Below are 8,298 nucleotides of genomic sequence, written 5' to 3'. Positions count from 1 at the left end.
AGGAATGGGTTTTATGTCACCTACAACATTATATATAGAATCAAAATTCATATTGCATAAATTTTTGACACACATCAATTGCACACATTACGTCATACCTTTGACAAGCTGAGCAGGTGCCCCTCCCCCTTTTCAATTATTTAAATCCATTTAACTTCTCCAAAATACAATTTTTTCCATAAAATTTGTCAACAATTTGCATAATTAGTTCCAAATTATCCAAAAAGTGCCAATAAATTGATTAACGTGAGATTTGACCTTTGACCTCATAGGACACAGACTACCAATTATTTTGCTATACATTCCTTTATACTATAAAAAATGATTTAAAAAATTACACCAGCTCAACTTACCTGAAACTTGGCACAGAGTAAGAAGAATTCAAGTCCAAAAATTTTTCAGACTCTCAGGGAAATTCATCGCATGCAGTTCCTGCTAAGGCATCGCAACTAACCCCTACCCTGCTTTTTTCACTTTCTCTTCGGGGAAAGGGTAAATATGGGCCTCTTTACACCCTTCCTACTACGCGCGCAAGTGCAAAATTTCACATATTAACAATTTTATATTTTTTTTCAAACCCTCTCCTTTCCATCTAAACCCAAAAATAACATCAGTCCACCCCATAAACACCCCAAAGAATTTTTAAGAAAAAAACCTCTATTTTTAAACTGGAACTACTTGAGTGGTCAATGAAATAGGGGTAAAATTAGTAGTCTGTAACCTAATCTGAAGCAGTTACTGGATTGCTCCTTACATGTATTCAACTAACAAGCAAATATACTGCATGAAATCATACTGAACATTAATAATTACGTCTTAATTAAATATTCTATCATTTCTGATCGTTTAGTTGATATAAACTGCCTCATTGATGTAAACCAATAGTAGCTGGTGTCCGAAACCAAGATTTTCTCGATTCGCACTTTACCAGCAGTGAGTTTTAATCCAACAAGATCTTTTCCCGAGGGCAGTGATTTATGTCTGTAAGTGCTTGGATCTTTAAGGAATCCACACCAGCTGGAGTTACATTGATTGTGATCTCCGAATGCATGCGGAACTGTTGCATACAGGTTTTTCCGGATCCCCTCTATGTCATTTTTGTTTCGTTGAATTGTATACGCAAAACATTTATTGAAGAATTTTATGATTTTCACAGAAAGACCTCCATGGGTTTCTTTGACCTTATATAATGCGTTGGACAAATTCCGGACTTCGTGGTTTTTATCGCTACTTTTTGTAATGTTTGGTACTGCCTTTTTAGTTCTTAAAAATGTAGTGCTGTCGTCATCCATGATAAGTTTTCGTACATCCAGGCCTTTTTCTTTCAAAGACTTGATGCACTTCACGGTAAGGAAAGGTTCCATGCCTTTAGCTGAACCGCTCCAGTTTTTTCGACAGCTGTGAGATTAACATAAGCCTCTTCCTCTCTTTCAATACTGGCATTTTCTACAAGACTTGCACGCCACACCATAAGAAAGGCACTTTTTGTATTTTTCCCAACAACCGTTACATGTCCTTCAAAACAAGTTATATCAAGAATTTAAATATTTTCGTTTGAGTTTATTGTAAAAGTATATAAAAACAGTTTAAATGATTTTAAAAATGGAAACGGGCGATAACCACTATGTGTCAATGGTGGAACATGCAGCCCCGGTCAAGAAATATGTTGACATGATACCTGTATGCTTAACGTATTTACTGATTGATAAACAGTTCAATGGTATTTGATGGATTGTCTTAATGCCAGCGCTAAATAGCAAATTGTCCATAATTCCAGCTCTTGAAAAAAGGTGGTAGACGATACTTTCCATTGAAATCGGACTTTCAAGGATCACCATATTTTGAATTAGTTTTGGATGTGATTAAATGTTCCTTATATCTTTTCTTATATTTTAGGCAAATAAATAAAACATAAATATATTAGAGTTGCGTCAAGCGAAAAGGGACCTTCGTGACAAAATTTTCGAAAATAGTTTTTTTACCGATTCTGAAAGAACTAGTTTTTCTGAATACTTTGATACCAAATTTTTTATTATATACCTTCTAAATTCTAATTAAAACTCAAGATGAAAGCAATGCAGTTTTAACAAGATGACGCTATAAAACGTTGAATAACGTCACATAACGTTATTGATTTTTGGAACGTTATTATTACTAAATAACCCTTTTGTATTAGTTAGAAATTATTTTTTCTGCATGTATTAAGTTTTTTCAATATCTATTTCCCCAAATTTTAGCATTTATATGATCGTATACACTGTTTAATAGCGATAAGGCTGTTGAAAAAACCCTTAATTTTATATATATGTAGGCCAATATTGAAATAATAAAGTACATTTAAGTTGTACATTTTCAAAGAAAATATTCAACAACACCATCTCATCTTTTTTTCTACGATATGAACATAAGCATGCTTTAATCTCTGAAAAATTGATATTTGAAAGGATCCTTTACAAGGGGATAGACCGCTGACCATACAAAACCAAACAAGTTCCTACTCTGCAGTTATCTCACAAGGCATTCGTAACAAAACGGATATTTTCCAAGAGAGAAATAACAGTACGTTAACAGAAATGACCGAGTATTTAGGAGTAAAATGAATAATTATGTTCATGTAGTAAGGTCTTAAGGATTGATCCCGGTCAAAGTATTGTTATTTCCCTTTCGCTATAATCAGCAAAACCACCTCCAAAAAACAAAAACAAACCCTTAGCCAGAACCTACATGTATTTTTATGGAAATGACATAGTTGTACTTCTCTGAACAAATTTTTTTTAGGGGGTGGGTCGTGTGCAACTTTCAGGCATTGTTATTTTTTTTTACTTATCAATTATTCCATACTTCTTTCAAAAACGATGTACTATTATTTTATTTCAATTGAAAATTATATTGAAATGTGGAATATACTCCAATTCAAAAAGATTAAACGTGTTTGTTTTATTCCCCCTATAACGATGCTACTTGCCTATATGACAGCGATTTAAGATGCTAAAATTAAACAAAATATACCGGTACAAACATTAGATACTGAAGTTAAATAAAATATACCGGTACAAACATTAGATACTAAAATTAAATAAAATATTCCGGTACAAACATTGTATCAATAATTATGACTTAACTATATATCAGTTAAAGAAATAAAGTTTTTGTACATTTGGGAGACAGGGGAAGGGGGGGGGGTCTTCTTCAAAAATGAGCCCGGCACGTTGTGCTTTGAACAAAGACACGTTACTTCGGTGCTTGCGATTGTTTAAATTTTGCTAAAGATAAATATCGTATGTCGTGCAATTTTGTAAAGAAAAAATATTGTATTTTATCCTCATGTTAAAAATTTTAAGGAATTGAATTTGTTCAGCACTAAAGAATACCAATAAAAATACCCAAGTTATGTATATACCTAGACTTGACGCAAAACAATCAGTTGGACAACATTAAAAGTCAGACATCGAATTCATACTTTTAGAGTACCGGGTATCCTAAAATCTTTAATATATAATTAACGTATGTATAAGCTTTTCTTCTCGGGACTGCCACCCAATCAGGTGTTAGTTAAGTACGTTGTTTCATGCAATATTTTATTGACCAAATCACTGGTACCGGATGACATTCTAACTGTACAATCTAAACAAATTGATACACAGTTGCATACATGTACATGTAAATAATCACTTTAATTCATATTCAGCTGTATCAGTGAGAACAATAAATGGTGTAAAATGCATGGGCCTCATCCCCTGAAAATCCAAACAATATAATATACGTATACAGGCTGCCATCGGAAGAAATTTCTTTTAAATTTATTCTCAGCATTATTTTATTATGCATAATGTGTACAATCGACAATCCTCGGCTGACTCCGCTTCACTCCATTCAAACAGGTACAAGCCATCCGAGGAGCTCCGAATGATGCCCCCCCCCCCAAAGAAAAAAAGAAAGAAAAAAAATTAAAGTCACGTGCACGAATAATGATGATGATAGGATATAATTTACAAAACGTAGTTAATTTTTTTTTCAAATCCAACTTTTTATTCTTAAAGTCAGGTTGTGACAGGGTCTGTAATTCTTAAAATAAAAATTTCAAAATTTCTCTCATACCTGATTGAAAAATATATATACAATGTATATTTTTAAAATCATATGCAGTAAACAGACACATATAGAAAGCATCTTCATTTGTGGGAAAGGGCTTTATAAAAGTACGTTATTTTACAGAGATAAAAAAGGATTCATCAGACGATATTATTAAGAGGTCACAACATGCACAAGTGTAAATAATCATTGATTTCATAATCGCAGTGTAAATTGAGATAGGTCTATGGCAACATTAACAAAGGGGTTGCACAGCTTCCAGATATGAATTCTCATGATCCTCTGCAAATACATCTACAGTGTATGAGAAAGAAAAGGAACCATTGAGATACTGTTTGAAAAACAAAATAATTCATAACCACTTGACTGATGATGTGGATTACAAAGCAATAGTCCGGCACTTAATAAATTGGTCAAATAAAGGAGCGATGTTTTTTTTTAGGAAAGGGGGGTGGTGGTGGTGCATGTACAATTGTATTATCAAATTGGCTATGGTCAAAATAAAAAAAAAAGAAAATAGTAAATTAATACGTAAAAACGAAAGTGAACAAGCACAATCGAAACAAAAAAATTATTAATTAAACAAAAAAATCAAGTGAGAGAATAACGGAAAAAAATCGGAATTAATCCTTGAAAAGCTACCCTTTCCGTAGTACCCCGGTAATATAAAATTTAAATGAAAGAAAAAGTGAGCAAGCTCAGATACCCCACGCTCCCCCAAAACTCAAAGTGCTGAAAAACCCAGAAAAAATAAAGGAATCAGAATTTCCCGCTTATATGCACGTCTACACATCGTGTCCTAAATATCTGCAAAGTTTGATGAAATTCTGTGCATCGGATCGGTTTAAGAGGAGTTGCACTGACAAACTGTTCATCTCAATATTCAAGGTGTAGCCATAAAATCTAAGTTTTAAGTGCGGAAATTCGCGTAAAAAATAAAGGAATCGGAATTTCCCGGTAATATGCACATCTACACATTGTGTCCTAAATATATCCAAAGTTTGATGAAATTCTGTGCAGCGGTTTTATATGAGTTGCGCTGACAAACTGTTTATCTCTATATTCAAGGTGTAGCCAAAAATCTAAGTTGAAAAGTGTGGAAATTCCCGGAAAAATAAAGGAATCGGAATTTCCTGGTAATATGCACATCTACACATTGTGTCCTAAATATCTGCAAAGTTTGATGAAATTCTGTGCAGCGGTTTAAGAGGAGTTGCGCTGACAAAAAAACAGGACTGACGGACTGACTGACTGACACTCTGACAGAAGGGTCAAAAACATTATACCTCACGCAATTTGTTGCGTGGGGTATAAATATAAATTGGTGAAAATTTTTGTCGTTTTTTGTCAATAAACATATGACCCCCCCCCCACCCCACCCCGTGACACACAAAAAGCTTTGGTATGAATTTGTTAAATAACAGTCCATATCAACTGTAAATAGTAATCTTTGTGTCACTGGGGGGAGGTTAAAAATATTTTCCGTTTTTCGTTTATTTCTATAGTGAAAAATACAAGTTCACCATTTTTAGAGTTATCTCTCTTTGTATGAAAAAGAGAAGTTGCAGACAAAAGATGGGTACTATAAAGCATAACGGACAGACGGACACCCCCATCACTATACACCCATGTTTATTATGCGTTAAAATTGACATATTGAAAGGTACTCTCTATGGTCTGTGACAAGAAAATTCATACAAGTACATGTATTTAGAAAACAAGTGGGGGTGTATTGCTAAAGATAGGTTTTTGAATATCAAGTATTGACTTAAATTTCACATATATTTAGCAGATAAACTATTATAATTGCGTCCTGTTCCTCTCTTCTGCCAGCCACCGTCGCATGAAACCTCTGCACCTTCGCTGCAACTTAGATCTGGAGCGTCTCCGCTGATGAAGAATTTTTTTTTTGGGATTAACTTTTGAAAATGCATGACATGATTATCATGGAGAATAAATTTTAGAAATTTAACCCCTTTTTACATATATATTTAATATTATAAAAGAATTTCCGCCAGTAGTATTTAATGATATTTTGATTTCAGACATTTTTTTCGGGGGGGGGGGGGGTTATGTTAAAGTATTTTGAATGTTTTAAGTAAATATGCCTATTAGAGCAAATGATTTCAGCCTGAATTGCAGCATTACAAGAATTCTCTGCGATATCCTCCATAACACATCCTATTTCTCTCTCCCGTTCTTTTAGAGTTTTGTGGTGAGTAGAGGGAAGATGAAGCTCTGCAAGGATATTGTTAACCTGCTGTTCACCAATACCAGCATGCAACATTGCTACAATATCAGAATAATCATCCCCCATTAACACTTGTCAAAGAAACTAATATTTTTCTTTCTTACCGGTATCTATTAAATGGTTGACAACTTTTTTAATAATTTTTTTTGATAAATTATTATTTTATTCTTGTAAATACGTATTAAAAGTAAGTTTTAAATCTGTTGTAAACAGTACTATTAATACGCATTAAAGTCGTATTGTTAAGGGGAGGGGGGTACCTGCAGCAAGCTCTGTGTTAACGTCAAAGCATCTAGGCGGTCCTTTCCCATCCACATTCATTGTGTGTCTCTTACCGGTAGGCACTGAATTCAAGTTGTTGCATTTAACACATTTTATGTACAGAATAGACGCCAATCCATACTTTCTCTCGTCAACACAAGCATCTAATCTTCAGTTGTCTTTGCAGAAAACGCGCTCCTTCAACCCTTGAGCCAATACGCTTAGCTCTACTATTCTTCTCCCCTCGGCCCAGGAATTATTTTTGTCTTCTTATTCATCTGTGCCTTTTTGCTCTTTCTTTCCATCATTTTCGGCAGTGTTTTCCTTTCATTTTAAATTATCCAAGCGATTTTGTTTTCGTACAGAAATAAATTTTCCTTTGTGCTTCATGGCACCGAGCCGTTTTTTATTTATGACGTTTACACATTTTAAAAATGACGTAGGCTTATAAAATTTGCGCCAAATCTTTTAATATATTTTGTTCGAATTTTCATTTTGTGAAAAAGAAATACTCAGTAATGTTTACCTCTAATTTTATTGCCATGATGGTTATGTGTGTAGTTGTTAAATTTTATTTATGACTTTTATATTAAAGAATTTTTGTGTACAATAAAGAATTTTATTTCATCGAGACAATGAAAAAATAACGCCTCAGTTCATCATGTGCACATTCTAACACAACCACTAATAGATCGACCACTGTGACCGATAATAAGAATATCTGGAGAAAAAAATTATATATGTCGCACGTATATAATATATTTGTAAATTTATAAATTCAAACGTCTCTTTCTCTCTTTATCTCTCTCTCTCTCTCCCTGAAAGCAGAACAATGAGGATCCAAGGGCTTACAGGCGAACTTTAATATAGATTGATGCTTATAAACCAAAATAGGAATTATTTATTGCAATACACTATCCCTTGTTGTAATGAGTTATCATCAGTACTTTCGGTATAAATGTATAATATGTTAGACGGTGTAACCGTTAGTGAGGGCGGAGCCATGAAGAGAAAATTGCTACCTTTTATTGTTTAATGACAAATCAATTAAATTCTGAAATTGTATGTCAGTGTCAGAGAATCATAACAAAGAACTCAGTTCTTAAAAAAAAACTTTTCATTCAAATACATGTAATAAATCTAAGAACTAACTGAGATATTTCATCATGAGACAAAGGGTTGTCTAGCCAGAGCACTAAACGTCGAAGAGTATAGTGGGGAAAGGGAGCGGCATGCACTGGACCAGTAAGGGATTCAACGTACCGAGGTCCAAGAAATGTGATACACCTCGGCCCAACGACACCTCAAACTTTAATGCATGTAAACTTGTTCCCAAATATATCCTACAATAATCAACTCATAGACTTTTCTGACATCATTTCTTTGTCTTTTACTACTTTTAATTCATATGCTTATTTAACAACACTGATCTGGAAACCTCAAGTCATTTCTCAACTGTTATTACTCCCATTACATTATCATAGTTATGACGTCATCTAAAGTAAGAACAATATTGTCAAGACTGAGATCAGAAGACGAACTCAGATGACCTAAAATACAGACAGATGGTCTACTTCCTTGATGAATCTCATCATCAGACCAAATTTGACTGTGTTACTATCACGAAGGTTGAAAATATAACAGCATCACAACTTTTATGAGAAAAAAAATTTGCAACGGATGCATGATTAGGG

At 33.8% G+C, this 8,298-nt stretch overlaps 1 pseudogene; it reads right to left on the bottom strand.

Annotated features, from left to right (window-relative positions):
* Window positions 1–809: 809 nt before the first annotated feature.
* On the bottom strand, window positions 810–6,994 carry LOC134264920 (uncharacterized; annotated as a pseudogene).
* Between the last annotated feature and the right edge of the window lie 1,304 nt (window positions 6,995–8,298).

Source organism: Saccostrea cucullata, unplaced genomic scaffold, assembly GCF_032062105.1.
Source record: "Saccostrea cucullata isolate Sc308-1 unplaced genomic scaffold, CSIRO_AGI_Scuc_v1 ctg11132, whole genome shotgun sequence".
NCBI classification, from domain to species: Eukaryota; Metazoa; Mollusca; class Bivalvia; order Ostreida; family Ostreidae; genus Saccostrea; species Saccostrea cuccullata.
The sequence above is the reverse complement of the archived record's forward strand: the minus strand, read 5'-3'. Positions and strand labels throughout refer to the sequence as shown.